Source organism: Silene latifolia, chromosome 9, assembly GCF_048544455.1.
Source record: "Silene latifolia isolate original U9 population chromosome 9, ASM4854445v1, whole genome shotgun sequence".
Lineage (NCBI taxonomy): Eukaryota > Viridiplantae > Streptophyta > Magnoliopsida > Caryophyllales > Caryophyllaceae > Silene > Silene latifolia.
The window spans coordinates 18,883,618-18,898,074 of record NC_133534.1 but is presented as its reverse complement, the minus strand read 5'-3'; positions in this window follow the sequence as shown (position 1 = coordinate 18,898,074).

The window sequence follows — 14,457 nt, the reverse complement described above, 5'->3', positions numbered from 1 at the left end:
ACCGAAGATTAATGCAAGAATGAGACACATACCTCGATTAGTCATGATTAAAGCAAGCTTTTGGATCAAACCTTGGCAGATATGGTGAAGATTTGAGAGAGAAATGTGTGAATTATGTTTCGAAATAATGAACACAAACCCTTCTGATTATCGCGTTTTTACGCAGGAGATACACTTTGGGGAATAGACGCAGCAGCGGCGCGCGCTCTTCCAAGAGACGCAGCTCTTGCTGCGCCTCTTCCTTGTGTTCCCTCCATACGAATTTTCAAAAATTCGTTATGAGTTCGTTATTTGTGGGCCCATCTTTGGTGCGCCTCTTCCCCGATGATACTTTATCTTTTTGGTCCGTTTGACGATTTTCTTTCGTTCCGGCCCGCAATTTCCAAGCCAACTGCAGACTATTATAAGTTATTTATTGCTTCCAGACTTTGCTTGTCGCAACGAGCAAGTATTTCTTCACAGGTGTTTCGACACACCTTCGTTATAACGAGAGTAAGCGGATATACTTTCCCTCTCAAGACACGGAGATCAACATTGTTTTCTCTCAGCAGTTCCCGCATGTGTCCTACTACTCGCAATTATTTCTCGAAGATTACCCAAGCAGTTTTCTCTAAGCAGTTCCCGCCTATGTCCTGCTACTCGCAATTATTTCTCGAAGACTACCCAAGCAGTATTCTCTCAGCAGTTCCCGCCTGTGTCCTGCTACTCGCAATTATTTCTCAAAGACTACCCAAGCAGTCTCCTCTCGGCAGTTCCCGCATGTGTCCTGCTACTCACCTTATTTAGCTCCCACGCTTGACCTTAGCTCAATAGCTCCTATGCACCTCCGGAAGCATCTCTCAAGAAGTTTTAGGTATGGTTTCTTCTTATGGCTGGCGAGCCTCCTTACGTAGTCTAATGGACTTTAAACGACCCTCCCCGATAGTCGACAGACTCTAAAATGTTCCCGACGACAGGTCCTTGGCTCAGACCCCTTGAGCGCCTCGCGTCGCCATAGTCGTCGAGTTGTAATCTTTGATTGACCTGATGGCTATACTTTAACTTTCGCCTTGTCCAAGCTTCGATCAAAGTGGGGGCTCAGAGATACCTCATTTCTGCACCTCTCGCAAACCACCCGGTGATGATTGGGCCGCATGTTTGCTACGCGGAACGATTTGTGACAGTTCGTAAGTTTATCGTCAAGTGATTGCTCAAATATTAATGTCTACCTCTTAGTTGTCATCTACGTGCCGATACGGTCGTTTTGACAGTAATTAGAGTACATTTGGAGTCCGGGCCTAAAACCGTCTTCATTTTCTGATAACCGTTGAATCCCGGGTCAGAATGTTCTGGAATGTTCCGGATATTTCTATTCCATATTTTATAAATATTTCACAATTTTTATCCTTTGGCAAGCAATTTCCCGTAATATTTACATAAAATACTAAGGAAAACCAAATTATTCCATCCTACCATAACTTAAACACGGAAATCTTTCTTCCGCAGGAGGAAAGCACTTGGGAACAGACGTAGCAGGTGCTGCGCCTCTTCCAAGAGACGCAGTGGCTGCTGCGCCTCATCCCAGATCCTTCTCTGCATATTTCTCGTATCTTTTTCATATCTTTCCGAGATTCACTTCCAAAGAGTCTCCGAAACCCTAATTCCTTCACGTGATTAGTATAAATAGAAGCCTTCGCTCCTTATATTTCTCACGCGAGTGTCCGCCCTTCTCTTCTCCCTTTGCATTCTAGACCTTTGTTCTTACTTGTTGGCGTCTACGTGCTTGAACATTCGACCACGTAAGCTCGGATCCTTCTGAGTACCAGCCTCGTTTGCATGACCGACCAATTTGACCAACTCCACCATAATCAACTTAATTAATCTAATCGTTTTCCTCTTACGAGGGCACTTTCGTTACATTCGCGCCGAGCATCACTAATCGATATCTTAGTCCTTCTCGTTTCGTCAACATGTAAGTCTGAGGGTGTAAAATCTCTCTTTTATTATTGTTATTTACTTTTTGTATCACTAATGTAAGGTTTATGTCGAAAATACCAATTAAAACCGATTTCTAAAGCCTTGTTTAAAACCTCTTTTTACGGTTTCCGGTGAGATGACGCGTCGAGAAAAGACGCAAAGAATCGTTGCGTCTCTTGAAGGAGCGCAGATACTGCTGCGCCTCTTCGTGAGGGCCGCCAGCTTCCTCGCTTCTTTTCTTCTTCCTCCGTCCTCTGTAATTCGTTTATTTGTTTTATTTTCGTTTGTTTTCGTCAATTCTTTGATACAATAGCATAATAACCTCACATGTATATTAATTATCATCTTTAATATGTTTAATTCGTCATAAATTCGACTTAAATCCCTAATAATCTCATATTTGCGGGTTTTCGTCATTAAATTCAATCCGGGTTGTAGAAATTCGATTTGTTCATATTGAGTTTCTGGAATTCGACCTTTGATATATTCTCATCTGTCTATCGTCGTGTTCGTCATTAATTAATCCCCCCTACTATTAAGAGAATAAAAATTCTCTTAGTTTTCCCTCCAAAAACCATCTAGCTAAATAAGGTAATAAATAAAATTTTCTTTCATTACATTATTATCTTTTCAATTAATGTATTCTTATAAATAAACTCTAAATTTTTAAATAAATTCATAATTATAATTTTTTCATTAAAATAAAATAAAATTGATATTAAACTATAAATTATAAGTTGCTAAATTTTTCAGTAATGCAATAATTATTACTGTAGATAATAACCTGACACATGCTTACTATTAACTTCGTGACAAAAAAACATTTACTAAAAAAAAAATTCACAACTTAAATATTTGTTTTTATTAGTTTTCCATTTCAATTTTTTTGTTTCATATCAAAATACAATGAAGTGAACTGATAAATATTAATGAGGTGCAAATTTTAAAAGTATAAATCCTTCTATATACTATGAGAATACAACTTTTCTAAAGTTTTCCCTCCAAAGTGCTCAAACTTTACTATTTTTTCATTTAAAATAATCTATACATAAAAAACTGTATCTCCTATTATTAACTTCGTGATGAAAAAAGTTTTTTTTAAAAAAATTTGATGTAGTTAAAATATTTTCATAAAAAACACAATTCATGAAATTATACAATTCTTTTGATTAATTTTAATATTAGTTATTTTTTATAAAAAATCGCCGAGATATAAATCTAAAATCTATAACTAATACACAAAAAATTAAAAGGCCTATATTTACCGCGCATTTGCGCGGGATCTATACTAGTTGTTAATGAAGAGAGTACATTTCTTATTTTCTTTTATAAAAATGTTAGCTCCAGAATGAAGTACGCAAGTTCTTCTCAAATTCGAACTTTATTTTTGGTAATTATACTTGGTTGCTCTCTCTTAAGATAACTATATTCATATTAATTATGTTTAAACATCTCCTCTACTACTAAGAGAATAAAATTCTCTTAGTATTTTCTTGCCAAGTGCTCCCTACTTTAATGGGCTTGCTTTATGGATTGAAAACACCACAATCACATTCTATGTTGAGCCCACTATTTAAAAATAATCTTTGACTTTTCTAACTAACAATCCTATATGGAAACAAATTGATTTTTCATTGATTGCCAGATCTATTACTAACATTCTAACGTATAACCAAAAAAATTCCGACGTTGATAATAAACAATCCTATATAGAAACAAATGGATTTCCCTTTGATTTGGCAGATCTCATTACTAACAATTCTAACGTTAGAAACAAATTGATTTCCCTTTGATTTTTAAATCGTCTCTTTAAACACGTAGTATATTATTTCTACCGTTTTTTTAAAAATGATAATAGGTCTTTTTAATTATAATTTACATCTAACTTAATTTCATAAATTAGTTCCCCTTAATGATTTAAGATTATAGTATTATTATTAATAGTTTGAACAAGACTAACTTAGTTTCAACTATACTTTTACAGTAATAAACTTTATTTTTTTTCCTCCTTGCTAATATTATATCTACTATATTATAACATTAACTTAAAAGTATCATATATTTTATGCCAAAAACAATTTTATTGAATTCTCCTCTTTATAAACCTAATCTTAAAAATGTCGTGCTGTAGCACGGGTCCTATACTAGTTTGTCATTAATTCATCTTGTTTAGTTTATTTCATTCACCCATGTCACTAATCAATCGTTTGATCATGTAATTAATTCATTTAATCCAGTGTCGTCCGTGTTTTATTGTTTTATGACCCGTCAATCACATGTAAATAACCTATTAACCACTTTCATCCGAGTAAATAACTTAATCAATCATTAAATTTACCAACGAGTATTAACAACACGCAATTCGGCTACGAGAATTCGAGGTCGAAAAGACGCAGCGTCTGCTGCGCCTATTCTAAAGAACGCAGCTCTGTTGCGCCTGTTCCGGGTTGAATTCTGTCCCTGAACTCCGTTTTTGCCTTGACTTAATTATTTAGCGTACGTATAATTAACAATTATTCGTATTATCACTTTCTGATTTGATCGTTGATTTATTCTTTTATTCGTTTTCTCAAATTATCCGTTTTAAAGGTATTTTCGACATAAATCGCCTAATCCATTGTAATTATTGTAATTTTCTTTATTGCAATTTTCTTCAATGTATTTGTCATATTTCTTGTATTACTTGTATGTTTTCACATGTAATTGAACATTAAATCCTACTTCGACCCAATTGTATGCTAAACTAATTGTCAACCGACTTAGCCTAATTCTCACATGTTAGGATTAAAACTTGGATGTTGCATTGCATGCATATAGCCGACGATATACGAGTATAAATGATGTCCCTAATCATTAGTAGAGGCCGCTATCGAGGCGGGCGGGATTAGGTGTTCGATCAAAAGAGCTTCCTAATACGTACCCTCACCCCTTACTCCAGATCTCCGTGAGCACCCGTGTTCATTGGCATCCACGAGAGTCATTCTAGACATAGAATGCTAAGGGTAACGATTGCTTAGTGTTCATGTCTTTACTTTGTGTCTAGACATGACACGAGGTATTCGAACGGTTCTAATTTCCCATAAAAATTGGTGGCGACTCCAACAAAAATGCAAACGCTTGTTCTCTTCCTCCCAAGCGCCCCCGTGGGCCCTCCGTTGTCCACAGTGAGTCTAATAAAATGAATCTGGTGTATGTGTGTTGGGAGCCCTGGCAGTTGCTTGATTTTGGGTGAGAAGGCGCCCTCATTTCAAAGTCCTGACTCCAATATGCTTAAGCCAGCCACTTCGTATGGGAAAATTAAGTCGGGAATTGTGTGTGTATAGTTGTGTGTGGTTTATAGAATAGATATAGTGTGTTTGAGCCTGTGGTAATGTCTGGTTCGTGCAAGTAGTGGTGATAGATCGTGTAAGTGTTGTGAATTGTTGGAAATGTGTGTGTACATGGTGGAAGTGGTGGATGAATTGATAGTTGCATACGAGTATCTGATAATGTGACGGTGATAATGGGTTGTGAACCTTCATATGTGTCTTAGTTAGTATTAATTGACATGTAATGTTGTGGAATGCAATGGGTAAATGTTGCATGTGTGATATCTTGTTGTTGAATTGTTGTGATATGTTTAAACCTTGAGCAAACTTGAGTAGTAAGTGATAGTTAATTTGCCGAATGGAATGCTTAATGTAATGTAATCACATGTCGGATGATTGAATTTGAATATGCATAGATGAAAATAGAATAATGTGCTATTATATATATTCTTGTGAATTGAAGCAAGTCATAGTTGAATTGTGTTGTAAAATGTTTGATATAGGATGGAGTAGTATGTGCAATGTTCGGATGAGATAATTGTGTTTTATTTGTGCTAGTATTAATGGATAGTAACTGGATGAAATAATCAGTGACGAGTTCCAAATTCACCTTGGACTCGGAACGAGTTTTTGTTTTGCAGGAACCGTTAACCGAACTCGAAAATTTAGACCTTGTTCCTAACCTTATTCGACTAAGTACAAGTGCCTACACGACCGAGTAGACCTTACTCGATCTAGTTGTAGGGCTATTAGATCGAAAACGTTGGGACTGCCAGCGAAAACTCGATCGAGTAGAGGCCACTCGATCGAGTACCCGAGTTACTCGATCGAGTAAGTGATACAGTACTCGTATTATAACGGGATTCCTATATTTCCTTTGGTTCATTCTTCCTTCTTATTTCTTCACACTTCAAACCCTAAATCTCTACAACTCTCTCATTCTCTCAAAGATCTTGGTGAAGTTGTGCTTAATCCTTTTGTAATCTTCTTGTTAGTTCATTCTATCCATTTGCAATCATTTAAGGTAAGAATGCTTCCCTTTTCCTTTGTTTTTAATCAATTAGAAACATATAAAAGTGTTAGTTTTCTGAAAAATTCGATTTATACTCATGGATTTTTGTTTATAGTTGTTGTATTTTGGTAGAATTGCTTTAGTTTGTTGATTATTGATGCTTGAAGTTGCAAAATCAAACCAATTTGGGAGTACATATGGACCGAAATTTCTAGGGTTTGGGTTACAAATTGAATTTTTGCTTGTCTTTTGTGTATGAAAAAGGGAAAATAGAGTAAATTATGTTGTTGATATCATATTTGGTGTTGATTTTGACTAATTACACCGAAAATTTTGTCTTAAAACTCTGTCTTAAAGGTGCCCCAAACTGAAATTTGCCCCAAATCCTTATGATAATTACCTTTTTGAGAAGCTATTTTGAGGGGATTAATACCCCAATTTGCTGATTATCGTTGAAATTTTGTATTTTGAAAGCCATAAGACCGTCTTTTACGCGATGTGGGAGTAACATATTTTGGAAATTGTTTGTTGTTTTGTGAAAGCTATTTTGAATTGTTGTTTCTTTATCCATGAGTATACTTTGAAAAGTTCATTTTGTTCAAATAAGTGTCCGTTTTGTATGCCTAAATATATGTTGAAACAGATGCCAAGAGCCGCAGCTGCGACTCGTCAGAGTAAGAGGGGAAGGGCTTTTGAGCCCGAAGTTGGGCAGGGGAATCAGGGACCCACTGTCCCACCAGTTCCCGAGTATCCTACTGTTGTCTTTGCCGACTTTAAGCAAAGAGATGCCTTCGTTGAGTTGCAAAAGCGCCGTATGAAACCTACTAGATGTATAGACACCACCATCCTCAAGGACCTTAAAATAGAGACGGACATGAGGCATATCTTTGAAACCTTGGGTTTGACGGGTTTGTATCATCTTAGGAAGTACTTCTACCCTTTCTTGACTTTGGAATTCATGAGCTCTTTTTCTTATGATGCGGCAGCTAAGGCCGTACAGTTTCATCTTATGAACACCACTTTTCTCTTGTCTATGGACCAGTTTGCTTCTCACCTTGGCCTTGCTCGACTAGAGAAGGGATCCCTTAGGGACATCCCGACTGAGTGTGGGGCTAGTAGTTATATGCCGTGTTTCACTGGTAAGGCTACCCAGAGAGTTTCTTTTAGTGCCCCGGCCATAGTTTGTGCTAGCCTGGCTTTGATAGCCACCTCTACGACCCGATACTTGAGTTGTGGTGCCATTGCCACACACTTAGCTGAGTGACTGACTACCTTTGAGGCCTCTTCGGCCCCTACACCTATGGCCCCATCTGTGCCCACTTTGGACCAAAACTACTTCATCGACCAGAAATGGTTGAGAACTTTGGTGGGTGGTGGGTTAGCCAGAATAGTGTGGGGTATGAGTTGGATGAGGTTACCTAACCCCGAGCATCTTTCTGTGATTGAGCCTTTGACGGCGGCGGTGGTTGCATCAGACTCCGATGACGATGAGGAGGCCCCTGCCCGGCAGACCTACCTCATTGATGATGGTATTTTGGAGGTGATGTCAGAGCCAACCAAGGGGGATCATACTAGACCTGAAGATCAGCTACCTAGAGTGGGGAGAGGTCCGAGACGGGTGACAAAGAGAGTTGCGGAGACTTAGCCAGTGCAGCCCGTACCTCCATAGTATCAGTATCCCAGCTACCCTTCGTACTTTAGCCCCGCAATGCAGGTGAGCGAGCTCACAGAGAGAGTATCTGCCACGTTGACGCTCCGGAACCTTCAAGAGATGGCGTATGTGCAGGGCATTGGTACCGACTCGGCCCAACCAGTGTGGTGGAGGGGTGTTGGGGATGGTAGTGGAGTCTTCCACTCCTTTGGCGTGGATCCGACTAAATGGGGGGAGCCTAGGAGTTACCCCTTCCGTTGTTTGGCATCATGGCAAGCGGGAGCAGACTCAGGTATAGGAGCTACCATAGGCGAGGGTAAAACTGGAGCAGGCACATCCAAAGGAGGAGGCGGAGATGAGGAGATGGAGGAGTCGGGTTTAGAGTGATGTTGTTTTTGTTGTTATACATTCGTTTTCTTGGGTTCTTAGTTGGTAGTTACTTATTTTGGTTGGTACTTTGGATATTCTTGGGTTTGTACTTGGCCATAAGGCCGTATTTTGCTGGATTTTGAAACACATTATGCAAGTGGACAATGTCGGAGATGAAACTCCGGCTATAGTTATGTTTTCCTTGGTATGACGTATATTTAGAGTAACTTGGCCTGTGGTTACTCGATCGAGTGCCTCTCACTCGATCGAGTAACTGCGTATGCGAATTGGAAATGCCTATTGGACTCGACATACTCGATCGAGTAGCATCAACTCGATCGAGTTGCTTCTTAACTCGATCGAGTGCCCCTGAATACCGGTTGTTTCATTATAAATTTCTTATGGTCATCATGCATATGTACCTTGTTGATAATAAGTTCCATTGTCATTGTTGGTAATAACGTCGTCACGTTTCAAGCACGGTTTAAATAATATAAGCATGGTTTCATTATTTTCACCCTTTTTGGATGCTTAATTGAATTGTTTGAGGTGTCATGTTAAATGGTGGTTATAGCTTTTTGTTGCGGTCTTGAATTTACAACTAGTTGTGTCGAGTATAGATGTTTGGGTAATGTCATTAAGAAGTTTCTCGGTGTTCATGTATACTAACTAGATGATGGAACATCTCATTTGCGTATTTTTTGTTATCTACATTTAATATGGAGTGCAATATGCAAATATTTTATTTATGTAATGTCAATGAGGTACCATGATAATGGTTAGTCTCAACGTATAATACAAGTGTTTCGTAATGTCAAGATTGAATAAAATTATCGTCTCGCGTAATGGTTATAGTTCGTCTTGAAGGTGAACTTCGGGGACGAAGTTCCTTTTTAAGAGGGGAAGAGTAATGTCGCATGAGAAAATGACAAATTATGACAACCCTATCACATTTTGAGTAGTTGTTTTGAGTAATTGTTAGTAACTATTAGTAATTGTTGGCAATTGAGTGGTAAAATTCATCGTATTGTTGTATTTCATTTTCGAGTTGATTAACCTTTTGTTAAGAAAAGTTGTTAAGTAATTGAATTGTTACATTGTTGAGTATTATAAATGACTTAAAGGAGTAATATTAATGTTTTGGAGTTGATTTAAAATGAACGTTAACTTGCTTGTTGTATAAGTGGTGGATAATTTACTACGTTTTGGTGATTAGTAGTTAATTGTTGTTGATGACTAGCTGCTGAATGAGTAACCGAATAGTTGTATCAGGTAGCTAGTTTATGAGGTAGGGAATCGTGCAAGGATAGAAACCGGTTAGTAGGTGGAAGTAACGGTTGTGTTGGTTTGTTCTCGTGTATAATGCATGTTGATGACTTGATAGGAAGTCATGTTGGATGATGTGTGCTAAGGTGGGTGATGATGATGGGGGTTGAGCGTTCATAGCAGGGTGGTATATACGAAAGGTTATGCTTGTCCTTATCGGGGTGGAGGGTTGTAAATTGCCTTAGTTTCCTTTTTGCCTAGTGTTGTGGGGGAGGATGAGTTGAACTTTGGGGACGAAGTTCTTTTTAAGGGGGGAATACTTTAATACCCGTACTTTTAGGGACCCGTTGACCACCGTTGACTGACCTTAGACACTTGCCTAGACCTTCGGAAACCTTACGAGTTAACCTTGAGACGTAGTAAGCCTTTGAGTTCTGGTAACTCGATCTAGCGAAGGCTACTTGATCGAGTAGCTCAGTCACTCAATCAAGTAGAGGCCACTCGATCGAGTAAGTTGCACACTCGATCGAGTAATAGGAGTCTAGCGGGGAAATATAAATCGTGATATCGTGAAACCCAAATCATTTCTTTTTCTTCTCTCCTAAACCTAGATGTCGTCATATCATTTCTCCTTCTCCTTGATTCACCCTTTTGGAGCATTTGAGAGTGGAGACACCATGATGATGGGAAGCTTGAGTCGAGTAGCGGTATTGACGTTGGATTGTTATGTATAGGTATGTTGTCAGCATCATCGTCGTCTTCCTTGGTTTCGTTGTGATTGTGGTAGTTGTAAGAGATGGTTATACTGTTTGTTATAGGTGGTTATGATGGTTGCTTGTCATCTTATGGCCATGTGCGTAATCGTTGCGGTTTGCTAGAGGTAGGTTTTCCTACTCAATACTGTTGGCTGTCTAGTATGTCGGTTGTAGTATTTTATTGTGTTTGGTGTTATGATTGGTAGTGTGATTTGGTTGTGGTTGGTGTTGTTATTGTATAATTAGTTGTGTTGTGTTTGTCTGTGGTTCGTGAGGCGTGACCTCGGCTGAGTGGATTCACTTGTGGGAGTGGCTTCACACCCTTGATTCGCCCTTTGTGGAACCCGCCACAGGAGGGGATATGCACATTAAGGAACATGGGTTATCGCTCTGATTAGATGAGCGGGGATTTGATGGGTACGGCTGTGTCCCCCCACTACTGGCGTGGATTACTGGTTGCGATTGGTAATCTGGAAGGATTGGACCTTCGGGCAGTCAGAGGTGTGCTGGTGATTGGAGGAGGAGGTTGTGTATTTTGTTGTGTCTTGTTGTGTCGGCTTTTGTGTGTTCCTTCAGTTACTAACCTTATGTGGTGTTGTTGTGTTGTCTTCTTATGTTGTATCTGCCGTGATCCACTATGGTGAGCAGTTGATCTTAGCAGGTTGATGTCTGGATCATAGCTGGGTGTTTGGAGGGACGAGACTTCTACGAGTCCTGATAGAGATAGTTTCACGTAGTTGATAGTGGCACGAGTTGTATCTTTTATTTTTGTTTAATCACTTGTATAATTGTTCTTTTATCGACATTTGATTATTACTGTTACTCGGGCAACCGAGATGGTAACGTCCTTATCTATTAGGGAAGGTCTTGTTAAGGCTCCTTGGTAGATGGGGGTGTTACATATATACCTAGACTTGATGACAACCTGGATAAGCTAAGTGGAGCTAAAGTGTTCTCCAAGATTGATCTAAAGCAAGGGTACCATCAAGTCAGAATAAGGGAAGGAGATGAATGGAAAACAGCCTTCAAAACTAAGTATGGGTTGTATGAGTGACTTATCATGCCATTTGGATTATCAAATGCACAAAATACTTTCATGAGATTGATGACTGAGGTCTTCAGGCCATATTTTAGGCAAGTTTATTGTGGTGTACTTTGATGACATTCTTGTTTATAGTCCCTCAAGGGATGCGCATCTCAAGCATTTGCAATTGTTATTTAAAACACTCAGAGATCACAAGTTATATTGCAAGCTAGAGAAATGTTCATTTATGCAACTTGAAGTCCAATTCTTGGGATTTATTATTTCTGATCAAGGGGTTTTGGTTGATGACCAAGAGAAAGTTAAGGCTATTAAAACTTTCCCTACACAAGGACCATCACTAAACTAATGAGCTTCCACGGGCTAGCCTATTTTTATAGGAGGTTCATCAAGAATTTTAGCACCATGGCTCATATTACTAAATGTATGAAGAAAGGAGAATTCAATTGGAATGAGAAAGCTGAGAGCTCCTTCAACATCATTAAGGAGATGTTATGTGAGTCTCATGTGCTAGCTCTCCTAGATTTCAGCAAGCTATTTGAAGTTGAGTGTGATGCTAGTGGCATTGGCATTGGAGCTGTCCTATTACAAGAGCACAAACGAGTTGCCTATTTCAGGGAGAAGCTCAATGGAGCTAAGCTCAACTACTCAACCTATGACAAGGAATTCTATGCAATCATCCGAGCTCTCAACCATTGGAGCCACTACTTGAAACCAAGGCCGCATTTGTTCTTCATTCCGATCATGCGGCTCTCAAATACATCAATGGCTAACATAAGCTCAACCATAGGCATGCTAAGTGAGTGGAGTTCCTACAATTCTTCTCCTTTTTCAAGCAAGTACATTGAGGGGAAAGATAACGTGGTTGTTGATGCTCTATCAAGAAGGTTTATCATGTTAAGCTTCATGGAACAAAGGGTCCTAGGATTTGAGTATATGAAAGATCTCTATGTTGAGGATCCTGACTTCAAACAAGAATAGGAGCTACTCCAAGCTGGACAGATCAAAGTTGGGAGCAAATATTTAGTACAGAATGGGTCCCTATTCTTGGGAAACAAGTTGTGTATGCCTAAGTGGCCTTATAGAGGACTCTTGGTCAGGGAGGTGCATGCCAATGGCCTTGCTGGGCACTTTGGCATCCAGAAGACTTATGATATCTTGTAAGAGCAATTCTATTGGCCTAAGATGCTAGGATACATCCAGGATGTGATCAAGAGGTGCATGTGCTCCATGTTAACAAACAAAATCCTATTTCCAAACCGGCTCATATACCCCTCTTCTAGTCCCAAACAAATCATGAGAAGACTTAAGCATGGATTTTATTGTGGACTTACCAAGGACACCAATAGGGAAGGATTCTATAATGGTGGTTGCGGATAGGTTTAACAAGATGGCACACTTCATTACTTGTAAGAAAACAGAATATGCAATTGGTGTGGTTGAACTCTGCTTCAAGGAGGTTGTCAAGCTACATGGTGTTCCTAAGTCCATTGTTTCTGATAGGGACTCAAAATTTATGAGCCATTTCTGGAGGACACTATGGAAGCTATTGAGAACTAGGCTCCTATTTAGCACAAGCAACCACCCTCGAACTGATAGGAAGACTGATACCGTCGTTTTAGTACCAAAAAAAAAATATCTAAGTACTACTAACTGAAGTCAGCAGTATGTAGGGTCGATCTCCACAGGGAGGCTAATGTTTCTACTTACTCAACTAAGTCCGTCTGAGTCAATGAATTGGGGGGTTTGAGTTGATAATAAAAATAAACTAACAAAGCAATAAGAATAATAAATAAGCTAAGGTAGTGAGAAAATTATGATTTAAACAATAAAGAGGAAATAGCTAGGATTGTCGGTTCATCATGGTGTATAAGGTTTATAGCCTAGGTCACAAGTCAGCCACATGTCTCAGTCTAAGGGGAAGTGAATATCTCCTTTCGGTCTCAATTTGCCCTAAAATACTACTAACTTAACTTTTGCCCTCATTAGAGTATTCTAATGTGTTGTAGCGGGTCTCACTCTTTCCAATCTTTTGATCCAGGTTAGAGTTTACCAATTATGATTCAATGCTACAAGTGACAACATAAACATGAGAAAAGCAACAGATCTGCGAACCCAGTTAAGAACCGTCAACAACAGATTTTCAACTCAGTTAAAGGTAAGGTCTAGTTAGTCTCTAGTGAGAAGGGTAGTGGAAAGGTCCTTTCAGTCCGCCATCCGCCCTAGATTCTTCCTAAATAGATTTCGCTCTGATTAGGGTAGTCTATTGTTCATAGCAGGTCTTAATTCATTCCAATCTTTCGACCTAGGTTTGAATTCTACCGGATTAATTAATGAGTCGCATGCATTGAAATAATCAATTACCATTATATGCTATGATTAACAATTCTCACATGAAAACTACCAGATCTAATTATAACATTACTACAAATCCGCCATGGCTCCCCTAAATCCTAGCAAAAAGGGTATTAGCTACGCATGATATTAATAGAACTAATATCAATAATTGAAATAACTAATTTTGACATAGCAATAAGATGAATTAACACAGAAATAACATAAACTAGTTAATTATAATAAACAAATGATAGCAATCAAGGGAGTAAAGGAATCAAGAGAAGATGTAATTAAGAATTAAAACTATAATTAAATTACTAGAGAAGAGGGAATAGGAATTACAGAAGTATGAGATCCGGAATAATAGAGAGAGCAAAGTAACATGATATGAGGTTGAATGATAAGGAAAAAGTGAAGGAAGAAGTCCCCCCTTATTCTAACCTAATTATCTCTTATATAGTAGAAGAGATATTTATTATAAGATAAAACTAAATATAAGACAGTCTCGACATAAAATAAGCTGCGTCCGACTCGATTAGCTCGATCGAATAACATAAAGTTGTTCGATCGAGAGGTTTCGTCAGCGAAAGTTCTCGATCGAATGATAAAAACCTCGATCGAACACATTAAGGGCTCAAGGTGGTCGATCCAAAAGAGTAGCTGGTCATTCGAAATGTAAAGAGGTCGATCGAAATGTATATATTACAGAGCTCTCGATCGAGAGCTTTAGCGCGTAATTTCCTGCTTTGCGCACAGAACTT